General features: G+C 44.1%; 1 pseudogene across 1 annotated transcript; it reads right to left on the bottom strand.

The window, feature by feature from the left end:
* Window positions 1–5127: 5127 nt before the first annotated feature.
* Window positions 5128–5771, bottom strand: LOC311596908 (large ribosomal subunit protein uL22-like; annotated as a pseudogene). Its single transcript has one exon. The product of its transcript is annotated as a large ribosomal subunit protein uL22-like (transcript).
* Window positions 5772–10189: the final 4418 nt, after the last annotated feature.

The raw sequence follows: 10189 nt of genomic DNA, 5'->3' as shown, positions 1-10189 counted from the left end.
GATCGCTGTGAGTTCGAGGTCAGCCTGGTCTACAAAGTGAGTCTAGGACAGTCAAGGCTACACAGAGAAACCAGGTCTTGAAAAACCAAAAAAAGGGGGGCCTGGACGGATGGCTCAGAGGTTAAGATCACTGACTGCTCTTCCAGAGATCCTGAGTTCAGTTCCCAGCAACCACATGGTGGCTCACAACCATCTATAATGTGAACTGATGCCCTCTTCTGGCCTGCAGATGTACATGCAGGCAGTGCAGGCAGAGCACTGTATGCATAATAAATAAATAAATAAATTAATTAATTAATTAAATCTTTTTTTAAAAACCCTTTTTAAAAAAAAACCCGAAAGTTGAAAAGTTTTAAGTTAATTACATTCAAATATTTGTAATATGCTACTTGAAAACATTGAAATAGGAGGAAAGTTTAAATACATAATTTCTGGGATGAAAATGTAGCTCAGTGCTAAAGTATAAGATATAAAGGCTCGATGGGTGGTGGCGCACGCCTTTAATCCCAGCACTCTGGAGGCAGAGGCAGGTGGATCTCTGTGGGTTCAAGGCTGACCTGGTCTACAAATCGAGTCTAGGACAACCAGGGCTGTTACACAGAGACACCCTTTCTCTAAAAACCTAAAAAGAACAACAAAATAATGGCTCTAGGTTTAATCCCCAATATGCCCCCATACACACAGGAGGGAGGGAGGGAGGGAGGGAGAGAGAGAGAGGAGAGGGGAGGGGAGAAGGACATATACACACATAAAGCATGTCTGTATAATATGCTCACCCATAGTAACCCTGTACTCTACATGCTGGTTCATAGTCTTTAACAGTTCTGGAAGTTGAAAGAGAGAATTTTTAATTAGCTCTCTAACTCATAAGCCCAAATAGTTGAGAGTGCAGGTCGGCAGGTATGCTAGCCCAAGGCCCCAGAGGATAAGTCACAAAGAATGCGGAGCTAGGAAACAAAGACCTATTGAGTGTTCTAGGGTCCTGCTGGCCATAAAAGATAGGGAGGATACACAAGGACAAATTCCTGAGAGAAGCAGGTACCGGACATGATCAAGTGAGTAATGAGCCAAGATCCCTCATCCAATCTTATGGTGTCTGCTTAATCCCCCTTGAGGCCCGCACACAATGTTCCAGGTTTGAGTTTAACCAGATGTGTCGTCAGCTCAGATAAAACATCTACCCTCGGGTTTCAAGAAAAAAAGGAACCAAGGACTGTTCCCGTGTGATTAAGTCTGAGCTTACCCCAGATCTGCCTACGCAATTTGCTGATGTTCAAATGTTTGAAACAACCAATTGTGTGTGGCCGCGCCAAAACTTCCCACTCCCCCCGACCCTTGCCCATATAAACCCCAAACCCCTGGGCTTCTGGGTCGACCCCTCTGTCTCCTGTGTGAGATATGTGTCGACCCGGAGCTCCACCAATAAACTACCTCGTGCGTTTACAGCAAGACAGTCGTTTGTGTATCTTTGGGTGCGCGCCATCCCGAGGCTTGAGTGAGGGTCTCCCTTCGGGGGTCTTTCAAAGTCACACAACTTCATCGTTACTAGATGAAGCCCTCTTCTTCTCTGCTAACCTCAACTCTGGACCATAGCTTTTGTTTTTTAGACAGATCCTCATGTGACTAAGGCTGTCCTTGAGTCCTGGTGCTCGCGCCTCCACTTCCCAAGTGTTAAGATTTCATAGAGGAGCTGAACAGATGGCTCTGCTGTTCAGAGCACTATCTGTTCTTCCAGAGCACCCACATGGTGACCCACAGCTGCTGTCACTCCAGTTCCAGAAGATCCAACACCATCTCCTGGCCTCCATGAGCACTATACAGAGGTGGGGCACAGATTGCATGCAGGCAAATTACTTATGCATCTAAGATAAATAGGGCTTTTATATGTGGGGCTTGAGGTATAGCTCAGCAAATAAGTTAAGAGTGCTTCCAGAGCCGGACATGGTGGCACAAGCCTTTAATCCCAGCACTCGGAAGGCAGAGACAGGTAGACCTCTGTGAGTTCGAGGCCAGCCTGGTCTACAAAGGGAGTCAGGACAGACAAAGCTGTTACACAGAGAAACCCTGTCTCAAAAAACAAACAAACAAACAAACAGAGTGCTTCCAGAGACAGAGTTTGGTTCCCAGAACCTACGTCTGGAGGCTCAGCCAGCAGCTATAAGGGATCCAAGGCAGGTGTTTGCCAGTCTAGAGGCAGTGGAACCTGGAAGAATGGAGCCAGTGTAGGAGGCAGACTAAAGTCTCATGCAATAGGCAACTTTGTTCAGGGCATCATTGCAGTTTATACTCTGAAGGCTAAGAAAGGTCACATGAGTTCACACTGTATACAACCATCAGGACAAGCCACACATGGCAAGAACCATTTTTTTCCCATAGAGGTATATAAACAAGTGACACTAGTCAGTTGTAACAAATAATCTGAAGTGAACGCAGTCATGTCTGCTATACTGGGAGGGGCATGAAAACACCTTGTAAGAACAATTCTGTGTTTTGAGATCACAAGACCCTTATCTTGTTTTCTCGAAAGCACTGAGAATTCCCTTCAACAACTGCGTTCTTGGACTATGTTCTGGCATGCAAGCATCTTCCAACACACACATGGCATAATTTAGACACACAGAGATACTGTTGTTTTAAGTGAAAACCCCAAACATTCCATTTTACCAGTAAAGACTCAGGAGCCAGATGCTGGGGTAAAAACCTGCTAATGCAGAGAGGCAGAGGAAGCACCTAGCTGACCTTCCTAGCTCAGGACTTGATGGTAAATGCCCAAAAGGCTCGGTGGCTCAGCTGACAACCCCGGAGGAAAAGGCCAAAAACCTCCAAGGCCAAAGGCCAAAGGCCAAGGCCAAAGGAGCTAAAGAGGCTCAAGAGCCAAAGAGCTAAAAGCTAAAAGCCCAAGAGCTCCTCCTCCTCATCCAGGCTCTCTTAAACACCCCTCAACTCAAAGTCCCTCCTACTCTTTAATCCCTGTCAGCTGGCTTCTTGCTCCACCTCTTGATCTAGGGTTGACTTTATTAAATCCAGTGTACAGAAACCTCTTGGATTAAAGGTATACCTTAGGGGCTCAACTGTACCAAACAAAAGACAGGTTTTTACAGTTCACAACCTCAGGGATCACAATGGGATCAAAGACAGGTTTTTACAGTTCACAACCTCAAGGATCACAATAGGATCAAATATCCTGCAACAGGATACAATTAGTAAAATAATTTGAATCTTATAAAATTAGGCTAGTGAGATGGCTTAGTAAAAAGCATTGCCATTCAATCAAAAGCCAGACAGTGAAGCACAGACAGATATTTCCAGGAACTTCAAATATGTCAGGCAATGCCACAAACTCTTACTTAGGGCAAGACCAGGTCTGGTTCCGTGGCTAAGAATGCTTGCTGCTCTTTCAGGGACCCACTGTTGAGTTCCCAGCACCCACATGACGACCTATAATTCCAGCTCCACGGAATCCAACACCGTCATCTGGTCTCCAGGAGGATAGGAACATATGTGGAACACACACACACACATACACACACACACACACACACACACACACACACACACACACACACACACACACACACATTCAATTAAAACCAACCAACCAACAAAACCTTTGAACAAAGCCAACCATGGCCACCTCAAGTTGTGCTGCTTATGTTGGTGCGGCCTGGGGCTGCTATCCATGGTTCTGAACCAGGCTTATTCATCAGGACTGGTGCTTACTTCACTAATGTTCCCTGTGTAAATCCTTCTCCCATGCTGGCAAGCAAAGAAAAGACAAAAATGTCAATAAAAGAACATTGGAGGGCTGGAGAGATGGCTCAGAGGTTAAGAGCACTGGCTGCTCTTCCAAAGGTTCTGAGTTCGATTCCCAGCAACCACATGGTGGCTCACAACCATCTATAATGAGCTCTGGTGCCCTCTTCTGGCATGCAGGCACACATTCGGGAAGAATACTGTATAAATGATTTTTAAAAAATGTTTTTAAAAAAAGAAGACAAGAAAGTGGAAATGCTAGTCAGTGGTGGTGCACACCTTTAATTCCAGTGCTCTGGGGACAGAGGTAGATGGATCTCTGTGAGTTCGAGGCCAGGCTGGTCTACAAAAGTGACTCCAGGGCAGCCAATGCTACACAGAGAAACCATGTTTCAAAAAAAAAAAAAAAAAAAAGGAAAGAAAAATGGACATGGGCGATAAATACAATGACTAATCACAGGTTCATGTGGGGGAAAAAGGGAAATTCACTTTTATGTGATTTTCAAATACTTTTAAGTATCTAGCCTGGTCCGGTGGTGCACTTCTTTAGTCTCAACACTTGAGAGGCATAGTCAGGTAGATCTCTGTGAGTTTGAGACCAGCCTGGTCTACAAAGAGTCCAGCACAGCCAGGGCTACTCAAAGAGAAACCTTGCCTTGAGGGGAAAAAAAGGACCCTATATCACCCCCAGGACCCCATCCCACCCCCAAAGAGTTCAAGGAGGGGCCAGTCATGGTGGCTACACAGCTCATCTTCAGCTGCTTCAAGGTTCACTGATTAACTCTGAGTTACCAATAATGAATCAGTGTTAAGGAAAGAAATAAAAGTGAATCCCCTTGGAGTCAATTAACCAGGAGTGAGTCCAGATTTAATTCTCTGCTCCACGTCCCCTGTGTCTTCTGTCCACGTCTGTCTGTTGCAGGAGTCTGAATCTGTGCCTGCATCTACATCTGTTCCTGTGCGTCTGTCTTTCCTGTCTCTGTGTCTGTCCCTAACCGAGCATTTCCTCTGTCTTTATTGAACAGCCTAGAAGCATCGCATGGAGAAGGAGTGGGATATTTTACAGAAATCTTTAGCAGAGTTTTACAAGGAATTAAGACATCAATGTTTATCAACCATAACGGTCGTTATCCATAAATGGTTGCTTTCAACTTCAATACTTTCTGCTTTCAGCAAGTGTCTCACACACACACACACACACACACACACACACACACACACACACACACATTATCCATGTGGGGAAAGGAAAAGTACATAATTTAAGATTATAGCTATGTGTTAGCTGTAATTAGGCAAGGTTATAAAAGCTGAGTACGTGAGAAATCCAAGGCAAGTATTGTACTATTACTTGTTATATATTTCTCAATACAGTTTGAGTACACTAGCAGCCTTAAGCCTTTTTTTTCCCCTTTTATCTGCATTTATTTTATGCCATATTTATTCCCATGCCATCAGTTTTTGTTTCTTCAGTTTCTTCTTTTCCCTCTGTGCCACCTCCTCCTCTGGCTTTGGAACACTCTGCTCCTTTTCAGTGAGGCTCATCTCGATGTGGCAGAGGAGGAGAGCTCATGCATGGGTTAATCCCCCAGCCATGGGCTCTGTAAGCTCGTCAGTGCATCTTAGGTGCCTTGTTCACCTGGATGTGTTCAATGACCAGGGAATCTACATCTAAACCCTTAAGCTCAGCATTACTTTCTGCTTTTTTCAGCGTGTGCAGTAAAATGGACTCAGCAGCGACCCTGAGTCCAGCCCCACTGTTCTGCCCGGGGCCACCTCCTGACTCTACCACTCCACTACCTGAACAACACACACTGCTTCTTTAAAGTGACATATTAAAAAAATAAAGCGACATCTTTCAGACACTTGGTGGCTTTTCAGAAATGCATACCCTTGATGGCCTGGGCAGTTTCTAGGGTGTTCTTTAAGTGAACTCGAAGATTTGAACCTCTTGATTTGCATGATTTTGTGAGGTTTTCTGGATCAAGTGAGTAGTGAACCATCTTCGCAGGTCACCTCTGGCCACTTACAGTAAGAGCACAGCCTTAAGTCTTAAGTGACTACAATGTATGTGATTAACTCTGGTCGTGAGGTTCCAGTCTCTTAAAATATACGAGATATTCTTAGAATACTCTATTTCTACAAGCTACAAGGAGATTGAGGCCAGACTTGGCTATTTGAGACCTTAGCTTAAAAAACAAAACAACAACAACAAAAACAAGTTTTAGCTAATGTCAAACTTACAACAAATTAAGTTCTATACCCAATATTCATACCCATAAAAGACTACTGGAGAAATGTAATTTGTAAATGTTTAAAAGTTAATTAATTTTCTCAAAAAAAAAAAAACCAAAAAAAGTTAATTAATTTTATGCTTGTAAATGTCTTGCTGCATGTATGCATGTGTGCCATGTCTGTGCCTGTGCTCATGAGGTCAGCAAATAGTCTTGGATCCCCTAGAACTGGAGTTATAGATGGTTGTAAAACATGTGGGTGCTGGGAACTGAACCTGGGTTCTCTGCAAGAGCAACCAGTGACCTCTAGTGGTGGTAGTGGTGCCACACACCTTTAATCCCAGCACTTTGAAAGGCAAAGCCTCTGAGTTCCAAGCCAGCCTGATCTACAGTGAGTTCCAGGACAGCAGGGCTACACAGAGAAACCGTTCTCAACAAACAGAACAGAACAGAACAAAACAAAAGAGCAACAAGTACTTTTAACCTCTGAATCATCTTTCCAGCCCAGGAGAAAAATATACACTGGGCAAAGCAGTGTTAAGACATGTAACTACGCCGGGCATGGTGGCGCACGCCTTTAATCCCAGCACTCAGGAGGCAGATGCAGGTGGATCGCTGTGAGTTCGAGGCCAGCCTGGTCTACAGAGTGAGTCCAGGACAGCCAAGGCTACACAGAGAGACCCTGTCTCAAAAAAACAAAAATAAACAACAAAACAACAACAAAGGCATATAACTACATGAAAATTTAGAGATGTGGTGAATGAGGCACCATTATCTGCCAGGTCTTATTGGAATGCTGGAGGCTGTTAATTTTCTTTAGTAGAAATCTTTAAAGCTTTGTAGAAGGCTAAGATAATAATTTATATTTAAATTTTACGTGTAGGGGCTGAAGAGATGGCTCAGTGGTTAAGAGGGCTTGCGCAGGGCCTGAGTTCAATTTCTAGCAATTACATTAGGCTTTTCACAATTGCCTGTAACTTCAGCTCCAGGGAACAAAACTCTTGTAGCCTTGAAGGCTTGAGACAGACTCTCACGTAGATACCTCAGGTTGGCCTTGAAGTCCTGATCTTGCAGCCTCTGTATCTAATGTAGAATCACTGAAGTGTGCCACCACGCCTGCTTTACACAGCCATTTTTGTTGTTGTTTTGAGACAGGGAATCACTCTGTAATCCTGGCTGGTCTTAAACTCACAGCGATCCATCTGTCTCTGTCTCCCTTGTGCTGGAATTAAAGGCATGAAATACTACACCGGCTTTGACTAGTTTCCTACCACACCCTCTCACTAAGACTTTCAGAACCAAATAATTCCTGGCCGAGAAACTGAAAACTGCTGACTAGGACTGGAGAGATGGCTCAGCCATTAAGAGCACTGGCTGCGTATAAGGACGTCATGATGCCTCCGTGTCTACTCAAATGCACTTTGTTAAAATCAGAGGCTTCTGAAGAAAGTGTGTCTGATTCTTCTCGTAAAACATAACCTGGATGGGGAGGCCTGGTGGCACTCAGAGGAAGGATAGCAGGCTACGAAGAAGAGACTTGATGCCCTATGAGCATATACAGGGGGAGGAGGTCCCCCTCAGTCACAGTCATAGGAGAGGGGAGTAAGGGGAAAATAGGAGGGAGGGAGAAATGGGAGGATACAAGGGATGGGATAACAATTGAGATGTAATATGAATAAATTAATAAAATATATTTTTAAAAATAACTGAATTATTTTGGTTTTCTTTCTTATTTCTTCCACCAGTTGTTTGATGTGGTCCTCCATGAATTCAATTTTCTCATTCTTCAGGGCATGCGCTTTCTGCAGCCTCAACCAGCATGGCCTTGTCCACTTCTGGGAAGTTGTCCACAGCAACAGAGGAGCTGGTGTTCTCTGGAGATCGATCTTCAGCACTGCTTCCAGTATTAAGTGACCCTGAGGAGCTGGAGCGGCTTCCCATACATTGTGTGGAGTGAATGTAAAGGCCCTAAGGCAGTGCTTATGTGTGCACCTATAGCACAACAGAGCATTCAGTGTCTTCAAATAGGATGTTTCTGTATCTTACTTAAAACACGATTATATCTTAATAGCTAAAGGAACTGTGGAGGCAAGTTGTATCTTGTTGGATATGTTGCCAATTGTAAAAAAAACAAAAACAAAAACAAACAACAACAACAAAAAAACCAACAACGCTGGCTGCTCTTCCAGAGGTCCTGAGTTCAATTCCCAGCAACCACATGGTGGCTCACAACCATCTATAATGTGATCTGATGTCCTCTTCTGGCCTGCAGGTGAACATGCAAATAGAGCATTCATACACATAAAATAAATAAATATATAAATAAATAAATACATCTTTTTAAAAAAAGAAAAGAAAGGAAAACTGTTGACTGAACCAGGCAGGACCCATGACAAGATTCTGTAGAATCTCCATGGTTCTAGAAGGAATCATGATGTGGTACATCTGTTTATGATTGGTATTAACAATAAGTTGTTGTTGGTTTTGTTGTTGTTGTTGTTGTTGCTGCTGCTACTGTTTTGGGACAGGGTCTCCGGAAGCCCAGGCTGGTCTTGAACTCACTACAGAGCTTGGAATGACCTTGAACCTCCCAGGTGCTAGCATTACAGAGGTGAGCAGTGCCAATCCTCAACAGTCACTTTTACCACATCACGCCGAAAACGTCTACACCATCTGTTAGCTGTTACTGGGAAACTGATTTTTCTCTTTCTTTTAACTGCACCAGTGGGTTGGCTTAGCAGTGTGTTAAATATTTTTAAATCATTTTATGCAGGCCGCTGTGTTTTGTGCTCGGTCAGGTCGCGTCCAACCCCCGGTGGGACATCAAAGGCAATGGAGTCCAGGCAGTGGTGGCTGCATGTGGGAGAGATGCAGAGATGAAGAGTGACCAAGGGGCAGACTGGGAAGGAGTCTGAGAAGGGACTGGTTTGCTGGAAGCATGGAAAAGCAGAGTATATGACACTGAGACAGCTCAAGAGGTTCAGAAAAGCTGACGTCGTAAAGACTGTGTTTACTCCCACCCATCAGAAAACTTTGGAGAGAATAGAAACCTTATACCAAGAATGGAAGCAGCAAAGGCTACAGCCTGCATATATCACGACTTCTTCAGTGACCAGCGACTTGATTTTTCAGCACAAGTCATCTCATTAAAGACCCTGAATATAGTCACATGGGTGCCCATAATATATGCACTCTTGGTCTCCCTTACAGCAGAGTTTTATGGCAGAAGAGGAAACTGTTTTACATAACATTCCTTGTATGAGGGATGTGGTTCTTGATCAGGATGTCACTTTCACTGAAAGCGAAAGTCAAAAAGCCAAAACCAGGCTGGTCTACAAAGTGAGTCCAGGACAGCCAGAACTATAAGAGAAGCTGTCTCAAAACAAACAAAGTGAAGAAAAGTACATGGAAACAGAAAATGTAGATTCATACATGGTGATATTTTTGTGGAGTTGCTAATGCGCTTGATCAATATGATGGTGATAATGATGATGACAGAGACAATCCTGATGAAAGAGAAGAAAAACAGATCCATCCAGTCAGGATGGTAAAGTTTCAGACATTGACATTTTCCTGATGATAAAATGTTTGAAGCTATTTCCTCAGTGTTTCCAGATAAAGGCACAGCAGAGGAACTAAAGGAAGAATACAAAGAATTCATAAGCAGCAGCTCCCGGGTGCTCAGCCTCCTGAATGTACTCCAAATATGGGTGGACCAAATGCTTAATCTGTTCAGAGAGACTAAAGCTTACATTCATTTCATACACGTTCCTGTCGGCGATGTTTTAAGTATGACTGTTTCCCACATCCCCTTCCATGCAACACCCAACACATATAGTTGGAAGAACATGAAAACAACTCTGGACAACAGACCTTATAAGCCTTGCGGACCACAGTCTTACCAGGGGCTTGCTTCCTCTTCGCTGCTGAGGGGATAAGGACACCTCCCAAACACGCAGGGGGCAGCGGAGGAGGAAGCCTTCCAAATAACAGCAGAGCCCCAGAACTGCCATCATCCACGTGCTGGAGTCAAAGGGCACAGACAGTGACAGACAAGCAGGGACTGCAGCAGGGGGTGGGGGGTGGGGGGGACAGTGGTGAAGAAAAAGAAGAGAAAAAAGATGAGACTTCCAGCTCCTCTGAAACAAATTCTTGTCTCAAACACTAACAACGATGAAGACAAATAGTTGAACCTCCTAGGA

Source organism: Acomys minous, assembly GCF_964271855.1.
Source record: "Acomys minous genome assembly, chromosome: 4".
In the NCBI taxonomy this organism is placed as follows: Eukaryota; Metazoa; Chordata; class Mammalia; order Rodentia; family Muridae; genus Acomys; species Acomys minous.
The sequence above is the reverse complement of the archived record's forward strand: the minus strand, read 5'-3'. Positions and strand labels throughout refer to the sequence as shown.